Source organism: Heterodontus francisci, chromosome 1, assembly GCF_036365525.1.
Source record: "Heterodontus francisci isolate sHetFra1 chromosome 1, sHetFra1.hap1, whole genome shotgun sequence".
In the NCBI taxonomy this organism is placed as follows: domain Eukaryota; kingdom Metazoa; phylum Chordata; class Chondrichthyes; order Heterodontiformes; family Heterodontidae; genus Heterodontus; species Heterodontus francisci.
In genome coordinates this window covers 131,623,766-131,645,540 of record NC_090371.1, presented here as the reverse complement: position 1 = coordinate 131,645,540, position 21,775 = coordinate 131,623,766, and positions in this window count along the sequence as shown.

Below are 21,775 nucleotides of genomic sequence, written 5' to 3'. Positions count from 1 at the left end.
TGCAAAATATAAGGCTGAAGCATTTGCAACAATCATCAGTCAGAAGTGTCGAGTGGATGATCCATCTTGGCCATCTCCTGAAGTCCCCAGCATCACAGATGCCAGACTTCAGCCGATTCGATTCACTCCGTGTGATATCAAGAAACGGTTGAAGGCACTGGATGCTGCAAAGTCTATGGGTCCTGACAATATTCCAGCAATAGTACTGAAGATCTGTGCTCCAGAACCTGCTGCGCCCCTAGCCAAGCTGTTCCAGTACAGCTACAACACTGGCATCTATCCAGCAATGTGTAACATTGCCCAGGTATGTCCTGTACACAAAAAGTAAGACAAGTCCAACACGACCAATTACCGCCCCATCAGTCTACTCTCAATCATCAGTAAAGTGATGGAAGCTGTCATCAACAGTGCTTTGAAGCAGCACTTGCCTATCAATAACCTGCTCAGTGATGCTCAGTTTGGGTTCTGCCAGGGCCACTCAGCTCCTGACCTCATTACAGCCTTGGTTCAAACATGGACAAAAGAGCTGAACTCCAGAGGTGAGGTGATAGTGATTGCCCTTGACATCAAGGCAACATTTGACCGAGTTTGGCATCAATGAGCCCTAGCAAAACTGAAGTCAATGGGAATCAGGAGGAAAACTGTCTGCTGGTTGGAGTCATACCTAACAGAAAGGAAGATGGTTGTGGTTGTTGGAGGTCAATCATCTCAGCTCCAGGATATCACTGCAGAAGTTCCTCAGGGTAGTGTCCTAGGCCCAACCATCTTCAGCTGCTTCATCAATGACCTTCCTTCAAGCATAAGTTCAGAAGTGGGGATGTTCACTGATGATTGCACATTCACGACTCCTCAGATACTGAAGCAGTCTGTGTAGAAATGCAGCAAGTCCAGGACATTATCCAGGCTTGGGCTGATAAGTGGCAAGTAACGTTTGCGCCACACAAGTGCCAAGCAATGACCATCTCCAACAAGAGAGCCTCTAACCATCTCCCCTTGACATTCAATGGCATTATGATTGCTGAATCCCCACTATCAACGTTGTAGGGGCTACCATTGACCAGAAACTGAACTGGAGAAGCCATATAAATACCGTGGCTACAAGAGCAGGTCAGAGGCTAGGATTCCTGCAGCGAGTAACTCACTTCCTGACTCCCCAAAATCTTTCCACCATCTACAAGGCCCAAGTTAGGAGTGTGATGGAATACTCTGCACTTGCCTGGATGGGTGCAGCTCTAACAACATCCAGGACAAAGCAGCTCGCTTGATTGGTGCCCCATTCACAAATATTCACTCCTTCCACCACCAACGCACAGTGGCAGCAGTGTGTACCATCTACAAGATGCACTGCAGCAATGCACCAAGGGTCCTTAGACAGCATCTTCCAAACCCGCGACCTCTACCATCTAGAAGGGCAAAGGCAGCAAATGCATGGGAACACCACCACCTGCAAGTTCCCCTCCAAGTCACACACCATCCTGACTTGGAACTTTATCGCCACTCCTCACTGTCGCTGGGTCAAAATCCTGGAACTCCCTTCCTAACAGCACTGTGGGTGTACCTACCCCACATGGACTGCAGCAGTTCAAGAAGGCAGCTCACCACCACCTTCTCAAGAGCAATTAAGGATAGGCAATAAATGCTGGCCTAGCCAGTGACGCCCACATCCCATGAATGAATTTAAAAAAAACCTGTGAGTAACCAGATTTTAAATAATTGAAAATGAATTGATAAAAACTATACAGCACCATTCACCATTGATACATGGTGGTCAATTTTTTATTAAATTAAAGCAAAATATTTAAGTCTTTTTAAAAGGTACCTATTAATGGCCTTGTGCCTAAAGAAACCAGCTTAATTTTAAGAGTCTCTTTGGGGACCCGCAAATAGGTGCAGTTACTGGAAACTCGCCGTGGTGATTAATTTGATCTGGGGCTGGGGCACGTTTTGCGGGCCGGGTCAGCTTCCAGTGCCATGTTTTTTAAACTAACTTGCGAAAACTCAGTTTGTGGTGGACATAAAATGCACTTGAAACTCCTCTATCTCTTGCACTGGTTTGCTGATTTTGGTCCAGTTGTGCCGGAAAAGCATGTCCAGGATGTATCAGATAGACCAAGTATTGCCCGCAAGCTTGGGCGCAGAATGGGGATAAAAGTCAACTTTGGTGGCAGTGTAATAGTTGCGGATTGGCTGCCCGTTATACACCCCTTCCAATTTTCCTTTCAATGAACTTCAAAGGGATGTCTAATGACTGGCTAATCTGCTACTGCCCGTTTCTTATCCCTGTTGAAGTTGAATTGTAAACCAGTGTGGGATTTACAATGGGCTGAATATTGATGTATATTTTAAAATGGGGGTGTTTTCATTCCAAATTTTCTGTAAAGTAATAACTGTAATCACAGAGGAAGGTCTTAAAACCTACATCATGATTACCGTGATAATGGAAGAAAAATCTGCTGGGCTGTGTTATGGATACATGATCATTTTGCCCTAGCATTGACCAGCACCCAGTTGGTAAAGCCAGGAAGCTTACACTAATAATGCAACTGTTAAGAATACTTTATAAACCCACAACAAGACACTTGATGCTTATAAGCACAGTACAATCAGCCCTACACTAAGGAACACTATCATTGGGTTTCTGTGCTTTTTTCTTCTGCAGAATGTGAGTGGACACACGAAAACAGAGAAACTGCTTTTGCAATGTGAACTTTTCCCAAATGAGCTCCCACACACAGTGCAGAGTGTTGGCATGCACTGCTATTATGCTTGTACACTGTTCTGTGATAATAGAAATGCAAATGATTGGAAGATGCTAATGTTGTTCCATCCGCATGCTTATGATGAGAGAGCTGAAAGAAAAAAAAACACATGGGGTGAAATTTTATGCTGATGGCGAGGGTTTCGATTTCGGGGGAACCCAGAACCCCTGCCAAATTTAGTGCCAATCAGGCACTTAACTTGACAGTGGTGGACCTTCCATAGGATTTAGGACCCCATCGCCAGATGTCCCAACCTTGCAGAGCTACTGGCCAATCAGAGACCAGCAGTTGCAGCGCCACTGCACAGGCAGTGGCTGCTGCTGTAGGTGCAGCGACCAGACACCGGGGAGCGGTGCTGGAACCAGGCTGAAGGTAGGTCAGGGCGGGAGGTGCCTCGCAGGGTGGGGGGTCGCAGTGGAGTGGGTCGGCAGCAAGGCAGGGGAGTGGGTCTCAGTGGGCCCCTCCCTTCTTGATGCTGGGTCCCTCATTCAGGCACCCAACCCCCAGCAACCGCGAAGCAGCCCTCACGGTTTCTCGTGCCTCGCTTCCCATGCGGCGACAGGGCCACCCGCCACACAGGTAATTGCAGCTGCGGCAGAAAGAGAACCTTAATTATGGAGTAATTACCCAGTTAAGGTCCTCCATTGGCAATGAGGCGGGAAGGCTATTCACAGGCCTTCCCTCTCTGGACTAAATTTCGGTGGAGGCAGGGTGGTGGTAGGGTCACCCTGCACCACCATCCCAGCCAATTTTATGCTCTCCTGCCTTCAAACCTTCCATGGAGGAACAACATAAAATTCCAACCATGATTTTTTTAAAAATTATCAATATTTTCATGAGGATGTTCATTTATATGAATGCTATTTTAGGGAATCTTTCTAGGGTTTTAAAGAAGAAGCAGTTATCAAGACTTGCATTTGCTTTAATATTTTCTTGCTCATTCCTGTCTTCATTTTTTCAATTTGTTTTGAAACTGTGAATGCTTGGAAGAAAATGTCTTTAATGAATGACTGAGTTTAGTAAATTAAATAAATATAATCAATAGCTAGGGTACTTCAAAACTTACTGTTTTGACTGTGTGTGTGCATGTGTATACTAATCCAATTTCCATTCACTGTTTGGTTCAGTAACTCCTTCATGATACTTTGTGCAATGAGATCACAAGCAAAGCAGAACAAGAAAATGTTAAAGATCATCATTCTTTTTTTAGCAGCTTGATTGCTTTCAGGGCTTTTAAGAGCAAGAGTATGTCTTCAACATTTATTCTTGATTGAGAAAAATAAAATAGTTAAATGTAACAACTTATGTTTCTTTAAAAAAATCAATATGGTCTTGACAGTTATCAATCACTCAGATTGAATCTACTTTGCAAATTGAGTGCTTTGGCTAACCTGAGCTCAACTTTGAACCTTACTTCTGTTCTTAGGCAGTCCCTTAGGATCGAGGATGACTTGCTTCCACTCTGGTTCGATGGGTTTTGAGATGGTTGATAAATCCAATGCGTGATCTGCAGACTTTGTCACATGAGGGGCAAGTGGTGCTTGAAGGATCAAGTAGATGAGTATTTTGGAGGTTTGTGTGCTCGCTCTGCCACTTCAACTTGCCTCTGCATGTACCCAACAAAATCCCTCGAGGTGTACAATGACTTCCCGAATGAGCTTTCTCCAACTATGACGGTCATGAGCCAGGGACTCCCACGAGTCAACGGGGATATCTTCAGGGATACTTTGAGGGCATCTCTAAAGCTTTACCGCTGTCCTCCTGGGAGTCTGCTCCTGTGACCAAGTTCTGAGTTGAAAAGCTGCTTTGGGAGTCTGGTGTCAGGCATGCGAACGACATTTCCCGCCCAGCGGAGTTGGTTTTGGGTGATAAGCACCCCGATGCTGGGCAGGTTGGCTTGGGAGAGAACCTCACACCCAGTTCACCTTACCCAGAAAACTACCCATCTTCGTCTTTACTCAGGAGCAGTAGCTCTCTTGATTCTTCTGGCTCCCACAGAAAGAAGGGCTGTCAATAATATAGTACTCTGCAACCATTCACAGGGTGCTCAGGAGATCTCCAGATTTCCCATTTGACCCTGCCTCTACCTGGCTCCTTTTACTGAAACCCAACATTCCACCTTCATTCCCTCAAGGCTCAATATCACCAAAACTCTCTTGATATCTTCCCTATCTCCAACCTAGGTTAATTCATCCAGAACTCTGCACACAATGTCCCACACAGTCTCATCATCTTTGTTTCTCTGATGTCCTTTCGAACATGGGAAGAGGAGGAGGCCATTCAGCTCCTCAAGCCTGTTCCACCACTCAATTGGCTGATATATACCTTAATTCCATTTAACTGTCTTTACTAAATATCCCTTGATATCCTTACCTAATAAAAATCAGTCGCTTTCAGTCTTGAAAATATCAATTGACCCAGCATCCACAATTTCCCGGGGAGAAATTCCCAGATTTCCACTACCCTTTGTGTGAAAAAGATCTTCCTGGTATCGCTCTTCAATGGCCCAGTTCTAATTTTAAGATTTTGCTCCCTTGATCTCAATTCCCTTACCAGGGAAAATAGTTCTTTGTATTCTTCTTGAAGTGCAGTACCCAAAACTGAATGCAGCACTCCAGAGGTTGGGGGTGAAGTTTATGGGGTCTACAAGATTGGCTTTCATGGTTGCTGGAGTGACTTAATTAGGCATGAGCTGATATTTCACATTCTCGATCCAATGGCGGGTTTTATTTTTGAGATTAAGTCAGCAGCGTGTTTGCGGCAGGTCGGTATTCATGTCGTTCTGTGGCAGGTTCCAGCTTTCCATACATTTACATAGCATGAATACTCATTGCCTTAAAATTATTTCAAATTAAGTCCTACCTGTCAGATTAAGTCAGTGGTGCATGGGAATCTCATGGCACCCGGTTCATGTTCGTTTAAAGGTGGGGTGCACCAATCGGCTTTGTGCAGTTGTGCCTGAGGTCTGTGGCTTTCTTTCTTGAACTCTTCGGCATAAGGAGGGCCAACATTGGAATGGATGTTTGGTTCCAGGTTCGAGACCAGCAAGGGCAGTTACTTTGTGGGGGAGGCAGGGAAGACATGGCGGGGGGGGGGACAGGGTGGGGTCTCGGGTGGGTGGAGGTGCGGAGCAGGACACAGGGTGGAGTTTCGGGTGGGTGGAGGTGTGGAGGAGGGTAGCCATGGAGGACACAGGGTGGAGCCTCGGGTGCCTGGAGGTGCGGGGGAGGGAATGGTCTGGAGTCCAGGGTGTGTACAAGGTGTTGTGCTACTGCAGTTGGCTGGGGGCAGGGGATAGGGTGGTGGTGTTGTTTTGAGCAGAAGATTATACTGATGGTTATGAGAGTCCTAAAGGGAGGGGCCAGTGCTGATCATGCTGGGGTTCTGTGGGGTGAACTCAGGGTACTGGCTGGCAAAGGGAATGTTTACAGTAACGGGGCAGTAGGATTTGGTAGGGGATAGTCAAGACTTAGAGTTGGCTATTCTATTGAATCAGAGGGAGGTGAACGGGACTCTGCAATGATAACTGGAAGATCATGAGTAAGAGTGGACATATCGATGGTGATGGGTGTAGGAATAGGGGAAGAGATGGCATGTATAAATTAATAATGATCTGGTCCAAGGTAATGTGGGGAGGTTCAAGAGTCACAGAGGGAAGGTGTAAGGTAATGTTGGGTGGGTCAAGGGTGATGGGTTCAGGTCGGAAGGTGGCAGCAGGAGGGTGGAAGGTGGAGAAACTCACCTTGAATGTAACCGCACCATCTTTCCAAATGGTGCTATAAACCACATGGCCATTGAAGAATTGCAAATCGAAGTGTGAGGAGACCAATGATGTGTGGGTAGATTTCAGGCTGGGTACAATGATAGGTGCATACAATCTATCTGCTCATTATTTCAATGTTAGAGCTCCATGGCAAAACAAGGGTGATTTTTAACGCTGGCATCATTTTAATAGCTGCAAAGACATGGATCTCATACGCCCAATATTCCAACTACCTTGGAAGAAGAGCTGAGAATGTGACTAAGGAGGGCTCTTGCCGCTCAGCGGCTGATGCCGCAACACCAGCAGCGGGCAGCACAAGAGGGTGAGGCTGCTCAGAATGATGTCATCCAGGGAAGGCATTATCGAAGATGGGCGCTGGTGCATCAGCACATCCTCAGGACAAGGACAAATTACCTTCAGATATCCGAGAGGCAATGCCAAAGATGCTTAAGGATGTCATGTGAGATGGTCACTGAAATTTGTGGGATCATTCAGCATGACCTGCAACCATGTGGTTTTGGTGGAACCCCATGCCAGTTGCCCTCAAGGTGACTGCAGCACTTAATTATTTTTGCTTGCGGTGCTTTCCAGGGGTCAATGGGTGATATGTGTGGCATTTCAGAGGCTGCCACTCATAGGTACATCAAAGAGGTTACCAATGCCCTATTCCGTCATGCCAATGATTTCATCTATTTCTCAGTAGACGAGGACAGCCAGGCAGTAAAGTCAGCGGCCTTCAGCACCATTGTTTGTTGCTCTAGAGTGCAAGGGGGAACTGACTGCACTCATGGGCCATTAGAGTTCCCTGGGACCAGCCTTCTGCATCTGTTAATAGCAAAGGCTTTCACTCTTTGTGACCACAGGTGAAAAATCATACAGCTCATTTCTCAGGGAGCTGGCATGACTTTTGCTCCTTTCAAAACCAATAAATTCCTTCCCTTGCATTATTTTTAGGTTTCCTTGTTATGCTGGTATTTTTCCACTTCTTCCCTTGTGAAAACAGATATCAGGTATTCATTTAACAAGTCTGTCATTTCCTTATTATCCATTATACCATCACCTGCATCTGTTTTTAATAGGTCCACATTCTCCCTTACCATTCTCATCCTCTTAATGCAGTCATAAAATGTTTTACTGTTAGTTTTGATATCTCTTGCAAGTTTTTGTTCATATTCCTTTCTGCTACTCTTATTACTTACTTTGTATTCCTTTGCTGTTCTTGATAGCTCTCTCTGCCTGCCGAATTTCCAGTTTTTCCTTGTATTTCTCTAAGCCTTTTCTTTTTGCTCAATACCTTTTCCTACCTTGCTTTTTGATTATGATTGCTTAATTGCACAACTGGAGCTTTTATTTTGAGATACACACTAGTTTTGTATCATACCAGAAATTTCCTTGAAACCTTCCCTATTTGTAGATTTACCCATTAACAGCTCAGCTCAATTTACTTCAGTTTATTTCTCGTCCCTTTGAACTTTGTTTTACTTAAATATAAAATCTTAGTTTGAAACTCTTGCTTTTCCCTCTCAGACTCAATATCAAATTCAATCATATTCTGGTCACTATTTGCAAGATGTTTCCTTTCAGTCAGATTTTTAACTATTTCTGATTCATTGTTCACCAGTAAATCTAGTATAGTCTGTTCCCTTGTAGATTCTAAAAATTATTGCTCCAGGAAACAGTTCTGAATACATTTCAGAATTCATTGCCTTCACTAATTGAACTATTCTACCTGTCACGGCTTTCTGGACTCCGCTTCTGTCTCATCTCATCTATTGTTGAAGTCCTTATCCATGCCTTTGTTACCTCTAGGCTTATCTACTCCAATGCACTCCTGGCCAGCCTCCCACATTCTACCTTCCCTAAACTTGAAGCCATTCAAAACTCTGCTGCCTGTATGCTAATTCTACAAGGTCCCATTTACCCATTGACCCTATGCTCATTGACTTACATTGGCTCCCGGTTAAGCAACTCCCTGAGTTTAAAATTCTCATCTTTGTTTTCAAATCCCTCCATGGCCTCGCCCCTCCCTATCTCTCTAATCTCTTCTGGCCCCACAACCCTCTAAGATTTCTGCGCCCCTCTAATTCTGGCCTTTTGAGCTTCCCCAACTTTAATTGCTTTGTTAATATAAAAATAGAAAATTCTGGAAATACTCAGTTCTGATAAAAGGCAATTGACCTGAAACATTAACTCTGCTTCTCTCTCCACAGATCCTGCCTGACTTGCTGAGTATTTCCAGTATTTTCTGTTTTTATTTCAGATTTCCAGCATGCGCAGTTTTTGGCTTTTGTCTTAGTGTTTAATCACTTCACCATTGGTGGCCATGCCATCAGCTGCCAAGGACCTAAGCTCTGGAATTTCATCCCTAAACCTCTCTGTTTTTCTATCTCCCTTTCCTACTGCAAAACACTCCTTAAATCCTGCCTCTTTGACTAAGCTTTTGACCCTAACATCTCCTTATGTGGCTTGGTGCCAAATTTTGTTCTACAATGCTCCTGAGAAGCACCTTGGGACATTTTATTATGTTAAAAATGCTTTATAAGTACAAGCTTCTGTTGTTCTCCTAGCCAAAGTGAAAGTTACAATCTCCCATTGGAAGCATATTGTTTTTGCCACATGTTTCCCCGATCCTTGTATTTATACATCCCTCACTACATCACTAGGTCAGGAGGTCTGTAAACAATTTTCATCAGATTTTCTATCCTTTAATCTTCCTTAGTTCTAACTATTCTGTTTTCACTGCCTGGTCACACTGATTGAAGACCCTGTTGCAATTGCGTTTTTTTAAAATCAATATTGCTACTCCTTGTTCTTTTTGAAATTCTTAGGCTATGTGCATTTGTGCACAGAGTGGGCATGAAATTTCACAGCCCTTTTCGTACACTCCTACCTAAACTTCTGTTCACATACACCACCTCACCACCCCCCGCCCCCTCTGCCCTCCACCCCATCTCCACAAGGACACTCATATCAGAGAGGATGGGTCCATTGTGGGACTTCATACTTTGGTAGCTCCTACATTCTTGGCCTCACAAGGACCTGGCATAACTTTGGAGGTTGCTATGGCAAATGAAAAGAGACATACTTGTAGTGTTTTGAAATTGCAATTGCATTGTGTACTCTAGAGGCTGCCATAGAACACACATGCTAGCAAAAGGAAAGTGAAACTAAAACACAATAAAGAAGACACCATCATATACAGTAGCCTGCAGTCTTTGTCTCCCTGTCTTTGCCTCATATCCTTTACTAAACTTGGCTAAATCTCATTCCAGTCTTGAGGACATCACGATACTGACTTCTGAAGGGCATTAGATAGGCCCCACTGGGGAAGGGTTCCAGGCCAGGGAAACATGCTGAATTGCAGGTTTAAATTACAAACAAAGTTTGGCAGTTAGCTGTCAGTCACCGTAAACTGGTGCATTCTCCATGGCAACACCTCTACCAATCAGAGTCCACTTGCCAACAAATCAGCACTTTCTTCTCATTCGGCATAAATTTGTTGTTTCATTTACATTGGTATTCTTGCGAATTGTCCTCATAAGTGTAAGACGAAAAGCTTTGACAAAATGTTTCTATTTTCAGTAATACTCAAGTTCTATACTACCAAACGACTAATTGCATTTCTGTTAAGTTATATTCTGTGATGAAGGCTCAATAGTAATCTCGGGGTTCCAGTTCGCCCAAGCTAACCTTCCTACCCGCTCCTGACAATCACACACTGCTGCTTTCATTTACATTCATTCTTGTTTTTAAAGTACAGAGCTCCATACACAGACCAATATAACATGTCCAAGGACCTGCCAGAGCTCAGATAAGATTCTACAATGGGACAGTACCCCCACCACACTGCCTCCCCCACCCCGATTGAATTTCTTAAATTACAAAGAGTATCAAATTTTTATTAAAACATTCAACAGGATGAGGAAAATCAAATGACTGTTTGTCTTTCTATTATCTGAAAAAAACTTATCTGTACTTTCAAAGATTGGCTGAAACTTAGTTAGCTTTTATTGGCATTTGTAACAAATTGTGATTAAACAGTGACCCTTGTCTAACTTTATTAGCAAAGAAGGAGAACCAATTAGAATTTGTCCAGTTATGCAACCTATGAACATATCAGTCAGCAAAAATATAAGTTTCAGCCTGTCAAACAAAAATATGTTGATTGTAATTTTAATTTTGATACTTCAATTTATTTCTGCTTACGACAGGACAATGGTTTGACAGAGCTATACATCTATTCACCAAAGCAATATACTATTATGAGGTTATTATAGCATATTGCTTTGGTGAACAGATTTATAGATTTTGTTCCAACATCAAAGTGTGCCCACTGCTGCACATTGTGTTCAGCTTCATAAACACACCTCTGAAGCAAAATACTTTTATTTTTATGCTTTATAAGCAGGTCGCTATGGGTGATTCTATTTGTGCACAAGTTCATCTATGGCTGTAAATAGCTAAATCAAACCCTGTTCTTGTGCTGGTCCTCACCCTCTCTTTCTTTACAAACACACACACAGGTTTAGATCGTAGTACTCTCATCTCAGTTAATGGATTCTTGAGTGCTGAAACGGAAAACCACATAAGAGGGTGGCACTGGTTGTCTGAATAAAGTGGCAGAGATAATACCAATCCAAGATCTGCCATACAGTGTAGGACAAGTTTAATGACCTCACAAGATTGTTCAGATAAGTTACCAATACACATCATCAATCAGACAGCCTTCACCCACCTCTCGATTTCTCATACTCTTTCCCTCTGAACATTTGGTTGTCAGAAGAACTAACTTATGCGAAAGACAACCTCATCGAATTTGCAAACACCCAAAACAACTCTGCCAACTCACATCATTTGCCACAAAGGCCATTGCTAGTCTGCAAGGACACTTAATTTAAAGGGACAATGCACTTACAAATCTCAGAATCATGGGATTCAGGCAGTCTTATGGGGTAAAGTATTCCTGTTGCTCATATACCCTTAACATTGTCTTCTTTCTCTTTCCAAAGGCAAAGATGGCCGACAACTAACAACAAAGAAAGGAAGAAGAAAGACTTGCCTTTATATTGCACTTTTCATGACCTCCTCAAGGTATCCCAAAGCTCTTTACAGTTAACAAAATATTTTTAGAGTAAAGTCACTCTTGTAATGTAGGAAATGTGTCAGCTAATTTGTCCAAGACATCAGAGAGAACTCCCATGCTCTTCTTTGAATAATGCCATGAGATCTTTTATGTCCATCTGAGAGAGAAGACGAGATGTTGGTTTAATGTCTCATCCAAAAGACAGCCTCTCTGACAGTGCAGTACTCCCTCAGTGGAGTGCTAGCCTAGATTTTGTGTTCAAGGCTCTGTAGTGGGTCTTGAAACCACATCCTTCTGACTTAGAGACACATGTCCCAAGCCTAACACCTAGAAAAAGAGATAAAACCGGAGAGGATCAGCGGTGCTGAAAACCCGAGGTGTACATGAAGTGGAGGCACTGCAAATCATGGGAAGCCAGTTCAGAGAACATGTGGAAGAGGGTGAGGTTTGAGGTGAGATGGTAACAGAAGGTTGGTAAATGCTTTATGAAGATAATCTCAGCTCTATGTGATTTCTCAAGGTATTGCAATGCCTTTACATTCAGCAATTACTTCATCCAGGGGGAAATATCATTAAACAAGTTCTTTTGTGTTTCATGTCATGGAGATGCATTGCACAATGATGACTACCTCAGCATGTCCACTGAAGAATTAGCTGCTGGAAACATAGGCTCAGCTGTTACCATTTACCCACCACCTGTGTCATGGCATCTTATTTGCATAAGCATCAGCACCAGCACAGAGACACAGACATGGGAATCAGAAGGGCTGTCACTGGGTGAGGCACTGAGCACTAGTGAGAATGAGGACCTGCCGGTGGAAGAGAAGGAGAGCGTTATTCCATATGAATGGTAGAGAAATGACAACTCTTGGCTGAAGAGCCAAGGGACACAGATTTTGGGGCCCCAGTCTTTAAAATAGTTATGATTAGGGAGCTTCAGTCTAAGGTTCAGGCAGTGAAGAAGGTTTAAATACACATGCTTGAGGTAATAGACAAATGTGAGGGGTCCACAATCCGAACCTGCAAAACATCAGTAGACAAGTTTATATTGGGAAAACTCATAGTAAATTTGGATATAGGCTTTTTAATTTATATTGGAAGATAGTTGATTCAAAAAGTGGAACAAGAACATCACAAGAGGAAGTCAAGAGGTGCAGACAGAAAATACATGTAGGCATAACAGGGTGGATTTTCTCTGCCTTTACCTGGCATTAACGGATCGGTAATGCCCTCAAAATGAAGTTGGTAATTTCACTGCCACATTGATATGGTGATGTAGCTAGCTCCATTTTGAAAGGGACCTTCCACTGGGTGTCCCCACTGTTGTAAATAGGAAATTGATTACCATTTTAGGTCCTAACTCATCAGAACCTGTGCAGTGCAGTCTCCAACCAGTTCTACAGGTGATGGAATTGAAGAAGCCCACTCCAGAGCCCACAAAAATAATTTGGGCTGCAGCCACCCCAAGATCCCCATCCTCCATGATTGCGACCTGCCTCTGCTTAGCAGCCTACCTTGCTGGTGACTATCCTCACCCTATCTTGAGACCTCAATCCAGTGAGCTGCACCTGGACGCCTGTCTGGTGCCCCCACACCTTGTCTGCCAGATTTCTCTTGAAGGCAGCTTTTTTGTAAGAATGCGTTGCTGACCAGTGCGCTTTGATGGTCAGTGCCCAACATTCAAAATAGACCCCGTTGGCATAGAATTTCTTCAGTGTGTCCCGAAGATTCTGCCATAACTATAGTGGATATCCCAGAGAAATGGCACCAATTGTCATTGACACTGTTTCTTGAGTCCTTCTGCCAATCTTCTGCTGAAGTTAGGATTGGGAAAATCTTGTGGAAATGTATATACCTATGCAATTGTGTAATAGTAATAATTTTGTTACAGCACCCATCCAGAGAGGATAGAAATAGTTTGCAACAACATAAATAATTGCACAACCTTCTGAACTAACATTGATCGTTTATGCCTTTCTCTGTGTCACAGAATTCTTAGAAAATACCTTACTGTGGGGTTTCTCTCATTCTCCTTTCATTGCTTTACCATTGTAGTTGGTATTCTACTGTCCTCTTGCCAATTATCCTCGACTTCCACCATTTTCCCGAGGATCTATTGCTCTCCTGCTGGAATTTCAGAGCACAAGTCTTCCATCATTAAAAAAAAGATAATGAATTCCCAGGATACTGAGGGAAGTGAGGGTGGAAATTGTGGAGGCACTGGCCATAATTTTTCAGTCTTCCTTAGATTAGGGGGTGGTGCCAGAGGACTGGAGAATTGCAAACGTTACACTCTAGTTCAAAAAAGGGTGCAAAGATAAGCCCAGCAACTACAGACCAGTCAGTTTAACTTCGGTGGTGGGGAAACCTCCAGAAAAAATAATTCAAGACAAAATTAATAGTCACTTGGACAAATGCAGGTTAATTAAGGAAAGCCAGTATGAATTTCTTAAGGCAAAATCATGTTTAACTAACTTGCTGGAGTTTTTTGAGGAGGTAACAGAGAGGGTTGATGAGGGCAATGCTGTTGATGTGGTGTACATGGACTTTCAAAAGGCATTTAATACAGTGCCACACACCAGATTTGTGAGCAAACTTATAGCCCATGCAATAAAAGGGATGGTAGCAACATGGATATGGAATTGGCTGATTGACAGGAAACAAAGAGTATGGTTAATGGATGTTTATCGGGCTGGAGGAAGGTTTGTAGTGGAGTTCCCCAGGGGTCAGTTTTGGGACCCTTTATTTTCCTGATATCTATTAATGACCTAGACCTTGTATATAGGGCACAATTTTAAAGTTTGCAGATGATACGAAACTGGAAGCATTGTGAACTGTGAGGAGGATAATGTAGAACTCCAAAAGGACATAGACAAGTTGGTTGAATGGGCAGACAGGTGGCAGATGAAATTCAATGCAGAAATGTGAGATGATTTATTTTGGTTGGAAGAACATGGAGAGAAAATATAAAATAAAGGGGGTTCTAAATTCTAAAGGGGGTTCAGGAGCAGAGGTGCCTGGCTGTATATGTGCATAGGTCATTGAAGGTGGCAGGACAGGTTGAGAGAGCGGTTAATAAAGTATACAGTGTCCTGGGCTTTATTAATAGGGGCATAGAGTTCTAGGAGCGGAGCGGAGAGGACCGGAGTGGACCTGTGGGGAGAACGGCAGGAGCTGAGCCTATAAATCAACCCTGAGGATCGAGGCCCAGTCTCTTACCTTCCAGGAGTGGAGAGGACCGGAGCGGACCTGTGGGGAGAACGCCGGGAGCTGAGCAGAGCTCTTCCAGCACCCAGGAGTTTTGAAAAGAAAGGCAAACAGTGACGCCAGAGGAGAGCTGCAAGGTGATTGGTTGGTGAGCAGCAGCTGTTAGAATATCTTTTAAAAAAAAGGGGAAAGTTGTTTTTTTTGTTGGAAAAAAAATCTCTGGTGATAGGGTGAGTACTACTAAAGTGTTTTTTTTAAGGACTTTAGATTGAAGTGGGTAGAACAAGGCCCCTAGTATAATTAGTATTTTTAAATTAAGAGTAACTAATTAACCTGAGGGTAAGTCATGGCAGGAGAGTTCAGCCCCGTGACATGCTCTTTCTGGGCTATGTGGGAAATCAGGGACACTGGAAGTGTCCCTGAAGACCATGTGTGCAGGAAGTGTATCCAGCTGCAGCTACTGGCTACCGGCATTACGGAGCTGGAGCTGCGGGTGGATTCACTGTGGAGCATCCACGATGCTGAGGAAGTCGTGGATAGCACGTTTAGTGAGATGGTCACACCGCAGGTAAACGCTGCAGAGGCAGAAAAGAGATGGGTGACCACCGGATGGAGTAGTATGCGCAGGCAGGTAGTGCAGGAGTCCCCTGTGGCCATTCCCCTCTCAAACAGATATACCACTTTGGATACTTTTTGGGGGGGATGACCTCCCAGGGGAAAGCAGCAACAGCCAAGTTCGTGGCACCACGGAGGACTCTGCTGCACAGCAGGGGAGGAAAAGGGTTGGAAGAGCTATAGTGATAGGAGATTCTATCGTAAGGGGTGCAGATAGGTGTTTCTGTGGCCACAAACGAGACTCCAGGATGGTATGTTGCCTTGCTGGTGCTAGAGTCAAGGATGCCTTGGAGCAGCTGCAGGACATTCTGAAAGTGGAGGGTGAGCAGCCAGAGGTCGTGGTCCATGTTGGTACTAATGACAGAGGCAGGAAGAGAGATGAGGTTCGTCAAAGTGAATATAGGGAGTTAGGCAGAAGGTTAAAAAGCAGGACCTCTAGGGTTGTACCCTCAGGATTACTCCCTGTGCCACGTGCTAGTGAGGGTAGGAATAGGAGGATTAGGAAATGAATGTGTGGCTGAAGAGCTTGTGCTGGCGGGAGGGCTTCAGCTACTTGGATCATTGGGATCTCTTCTGGTGCAGAGGTGACCTGTACAAGAAGGACGGGTTGCATCTAAACTGGAGGGGGACCAATATCCTTGTGGGGAGGTTTGCTAGTACTACTCGGGATGGTTTAAACTAGTCTTGCAGGGGGGTGGGGCCCAAAGTAGTAGTCTCTGAGATGAGATGGTTGAGGCAAATTTATATGATTTTTTTTTTTAGATTTAGCGATACAGCACTGGAACAGGCCCTTCGGCCCACCGAGTCTGTGCCGACCATTAACCACCCATTTATACTAATCCGACACTAATGCCATATTTCTACCACATCCTCACCTGTCCCTATATTCTCCTACCACCTACCTGTGCTAGGTGCAACTTATAATGGCCAATTTGCCTATCAACCTGCAAGTCTTTTGGCTGTGGGAGGAAACCGGAGCACCCGGAGGAAACCCACGCAGACACAGGGCGAACTTGCAAACTCCACACAGGCAGTACCCAGAAATGAACCCGGGTCGCTGGAGCTGTGAGGCTGCAGTGCTAACCACTGCGGTTAGCAAATGTGGAGGTTAAAGCAAGCAAGTCCAGTAGGCAGGCCAGGCAGGGGCAGGAAGGGAGTGTGGAAGGTCTGGTAGGCTAAACTGCATTTACTTCAATGCAAGAAGCCTTACAGGTAAGGCAGATGAACTCAGAGCATGGATCGGTACATGGGATTGTGATATTATAGTTATTACGGAAACGTGGTTGAGGGATGGACAGGACTGGCAGCTCAATGTTCCGGGGTACCGATCCTTCCGGCACGACAGAGGTGGAGGTAAGAGAGGAGGGGGAGTTGCACTATTGATTAGGGAGGACAGCACGGCAGTACTTAGAGAGGATATCCCAGGGGGACTGTCCAGCGAGGCCAAATGGGTAGAACTTGGAAATAAGAAAGGGGTGATCACTTTGATGGGATTATACTAAAGGCCCCCCAATAGTCAGAGGGAAGTGGAGGAGCATATATCTAGGGAAATCACAGATCAGTGTAGGAATTATAGGGTTGTAATAGCAGATGATTTTAACTTCCCTAATATCGATTGGGACTGCCTTAGTGCTAAGGGATCAGATAGGGAAGAATTTGTTAAGTGTGTCCAGGATAGTTTTCTGAAGCAGTATGTGGATGGCCCTACTAGAGAAGGGGCTACACTCTACGTCTTCTTAGGAAATGAAGATGGGCAGGTGGTTGATGTGTCAGTGGGGGAGCACTTTGGGATCAGTGACCATAACTCTATTAGCTTCAAGATAGTTATGGAAAAGGATAGGACTGGTCCTCAGGTTGAAGTCCGAAATTGGGGGAAGGCTAATTTCGATGGCATCAGATAGGAACTCTCGAAAGTTGAATGGGAGAGGCTATTTACAGGTAAAGGGACGTCTGGAAAGTGGGAGGCTTTTAAAAGTGAGATAGGAAGAGTTCAGGGCCGGCATATTCCTGTTAGATGGCAAGGCTGGCAAGTTGAGGGAACATTGTTTGACGAGGGATATTGAGGGTCTAGTCAGGACAAAGAAGGAGGCATACGTCAGGTATAGGCAGCTGGGATCGAGCGAGTCCCTCGAGGAGTATAGGGGATGTAGGACTACACTTAAGAAGGAAATTAGGAGGGCAAAAAGGAGCCATGAGAATTCCCTGGCAGATAAGATAAAAGAAAATCCTAAAAGATTCTATAGGTATATTAAGAATAAAAGGGTAGCTAGGGAGAGAGTAGGTCCCCTTAAGGATCAGTGTGGCAATCTATGTGTGGAGTCACGGGAAATAGGCGAGGTCTTAAATGAATATTTCTCATCCGTATTTACCGTGGAGAAGGTCATGGAAGCTAATGAGTTCAAGGGAGGCAACAGCGATATCCTGGAGCATATCAACATTACAAAGGAGGTGGTGTTGGAGGTTTTGAAGCGCATTAAGGTGGATGAATCCCCAGGGCCTGACCAGGTCTATCTTAGGATGCTCTGCGAAGCAAGGGAGGAGATTGCTGGGGCCCTGGCAGAGATTTGTAAAGCATCGTTAGCCACGGGTGAGGTACCGGAAGACTGGAGGATAGCTAATGTTGTGCCTTTATTTAAGAAGCGCAGCAGGGATAAACCAGGGAACTACAAGCCGGTGAGCCTTACATCAGTTTTGGGAAAGTTATTGGAAGGGATTCTGAGAGACAGGATTTATATGCATCTGGAAAGGCATGATCAGATTAGGAATAGTCAGCATGGCTTTGTGCGTGGGAAATCATGTCTCACGAATTTGACTGAGTTTTTCGAGGAGGTGACCAAGAGGATTGACGAGGGCAGGGTGATGGACGTTGTCTACATGGACTTTAGCAAGGCCTTTGACAAGGTCCCGCATGGTAGGCTGGTCCAGAAGGTTCGAACACATGGGATCCAGGGTGAGCTAGCAAATTGGATACAAAATTGCCTTGGTGATAGGAGGCAGAGGGTGGTAGTGGAGGGTTGTTTTTCAGATTGGAGTCCGGTGATCAGTGGTGTGCCGCAGGGATCGGTGCTGGGCCCTCTGTTGTTTGTCATATATATTAATGACTTGTATGTGAATGTAAGGGGCATGATTGGTAAGTTTGCAGATGACACCAAAATTGGTGGTATATTGGACAGTGAAGAAGGTTGTCTAAGGTTACAACAGGATAGAGATCAACTGGAAAAGTGGGCAAGGGAGTGGCAAATGGAATTTAACACAGACAAGTGTGAAGTGATGCATTTTGGGAAGTTAAACCAGGGCAGACTTATACAGTGAATGGCAGGGCCTTGGGGAGTGTTGATGAGCAGAGAGGCTTTGGGGTGCAAGTACATAGTTCCCTGAAAGTGGCAACACAGGTAGACAGGGTGGTGAAGAAGGCGTATGGCATGCTTGCATTCATTGGCCGAGGCATTGAGTACAAGATAAAAACAAGAAATGCTGGAATCACTCAACAGGTCTGGCAGCATCTGTGGAAAGAGAAGCAGAGTTAACGTTTCGGGTCAGTGACCCTTCTTCGGAACTGACAAATATTAGAAAAGTCACAGGTTATAAGCAAGTGAGGTGGGGGTGGGGCAAGAGATAACAAAGGAGAAGGTGTAGATTGGACCAGGCCATATAGCTGACCAAAAGGTCACGGAGCAAAGGCAAACAATATGTTAATGGTGTGTTGAAAGACAAAGCATTAGTACAGATTAGGTGTAAATACACTGAATATTGAACAGCAGCAAGTGCAAACCTGAAAAAAACAGTGGGTAAGCAAACTGAACAAACTAAGATGAAATGAAATAAATGCAAAAAAAAGATTGTAAAAAATGTAAAAAAGAATGTAAAAACAAGGAAGAAAAAATAACTAAAAATGAAAGTAAAATGGGGGGCTGTCATGCTCTGAAATTATTGAACTCAATGTTCAGTCCGGCAGGCTGTAGTGTGCCTAATCGGTAGATGAGATGCTGTTCCTCGAGCTTGCGTTGATGTTCACTGGAACACTGCAGCAATCCCAGGACAGAGGTGTGAGCATGAGAGCAGGGGGGAGTGTTGAAATGGCAAGCAATGGAGCTCAGGGTCCTGCTTGCGGACTGAGCGGAGATGTTCCGTAAAACGGTCACCCAGTCTGCGCTTGGTCTCCCCAATGTAGAGGAGACCACACTGTGAGCAGCGAATACAGTATACTACATTGAAAGAAGTACCAGTAAATCGCTGCTTCACCTGAAAGGAGTGTTTGGGGCCTGGGATAGTGAGGAGAGAGGAGGTAAATGGGCAGGTATTACACCTCCTGCGATTGCAGGGGAAGGTGCCCTGGGACGGGGACGAGGTGGTGGGGGTAATGGAGGAGTGGACCAGGGTGTCGCAGAGGGAACGATCCCTTCGGAATGCTGACAGGGGAAGGGAGGGGAAGATGCGACTGGTAGTGGCATCACGCTGGAGGTGGCGAAAATGGCGGAGGATGATCCTTTGGATATGGAGGCTGGTGGGATGAAAAGTGAGGACAAGGGGAACCCTGTCACGGTTCTGGGAGGGAGGGGAAGGGGTGAGGGTAGAGGTGCGGGGAATGGATCGGACACGGTTGAGGGCCTTGTCAACCACAGTGGGGGGAAATCCTCGGTTGAGGAAAAAGGAGGTCATATCAGAAGCACCGTCATGGAAGGTAGCATCATCAGAGCAGATGCGTCAGAGACGGAGAAACTGGGAGAATGGAATGGAGTCCTTACAGGAGGTAGGGTGTGAAGAAGTGTAGTCGAGGTAGCTGTGGGAGTCGGTGGGCTTATAATGGATGTTGGTAGACAACCTATCCCCAGAGATGGAGACAGAGAAGTCGAGGAAGGGAAGGGAAGTGTCAGAGATGGACCATGTAAAGGTGAGAGAAGGGTGGAAATTGGAAGCAAAGTTGATAAAGTTTTCTAGTTCGGGGCGGGAGCAGGAAACGGCACCGATACAGTCATCAATGTACCGGAAAAAGAGTTGAAAAAGGTACTTGAATGAGCAAGGCATAGAGGGTCACTGACCCGAAACGTTAACTCTGCTTCTCTTTTCACAGATGCTGCCAGACCTGCTGAGTGGTTCCAGCATTTCTTGTTTTATTTCAGATTTCCAGCATCCGCAGTATTTTGCTTTTATTTAAGGCATAGAGGGATATGGAATTAATGCAGGCAGGTGGGATTAGTATAGATAGGCATTATGGTCGGCATGGAAGCAGTGGGCCGAAGGGCCTGTTTCTATGCTGTACGGACGCTATGACTCTTAGGGCAAGGAAGTTATGTTGAACTTGTATAAGACACGAGTTCGGCCTCAGCTGGAGTATTGCCCCAATAAAAGCGCCTTATTTTAGGAAAGACATGAGGCATTGGAGAGAATACAGAAAATATTCACAAGAATGGTTCCACGGATGAGGAATTTCAGTTATGAAGATAGATTGGAGAAGTTAGGACTATTTTCCTTGGAGAAGAGAAGACTGAGAAGTGATTTGATAGAGGTATTCAAAATCATGAGGGATCTGGACAGAGTAGATAGAGAGAAACTGTTCCCACTGATGAAAGGATCGAGAACGAAAGGGCACAGATTTAAAGTATTTGGTAAGAGAAGCAAAAATGACATGAGGAAAAATTTTTTCATGCAGCGAGCGGTTAAGGTCTGGAATGCACTGCCTGAGAGTATGGTGGAGGCAGGTTCAACTGAAGCAGTCAAAAGGGAATTAGACTGTTTTATGAAAAGGAAGAATGTGCACGGTTACGGAGAGAAGGTGGGGGAATGGAACTGAGTGAATCGCTCTTTCGGAGAGCTGGGACAGACACGATGGGCTGAATGGCCTCCTCTGCACTGTAACAATTCTGTGATTCTGAATCAATTAGGTAAGAAAATTACTTTAGCTGTTATGATACACTGGTGGTTCAATTCACTCGCTGTTGCAGAACCCACCAGGTTTTTGTTTCATAGATTGCAAAGGAATGAAAATTGGCTGCATTCTACATGTGCTGGGTGATCTGCTGTGCCAGGTTACTGCCCCAAGAAGCCATGTTGAAAATGACCCCCATCATCCTAAAATAATTTTGTTTTCTCCTGATTTTCATGACGTTAAACAGTGGAGTTTTCCAGCAGTGACTGCAAATAATGTTGAACATGATACAGAGAGATAGCAGTGACTCCTTTCATCATGAATGCAAGCCTATCAGCTTCAGATTGAATGTTTCAAACTCAAACTGGAAGCACAACATCGCTGATTGAATTTGTGGTGTGTGACACAAACAATGGAAGTAAAGAGCCGGGGGAAAAGAATGTAGCAGAGATATGAAAAATGGCACGGCTGGAGGACAGAGT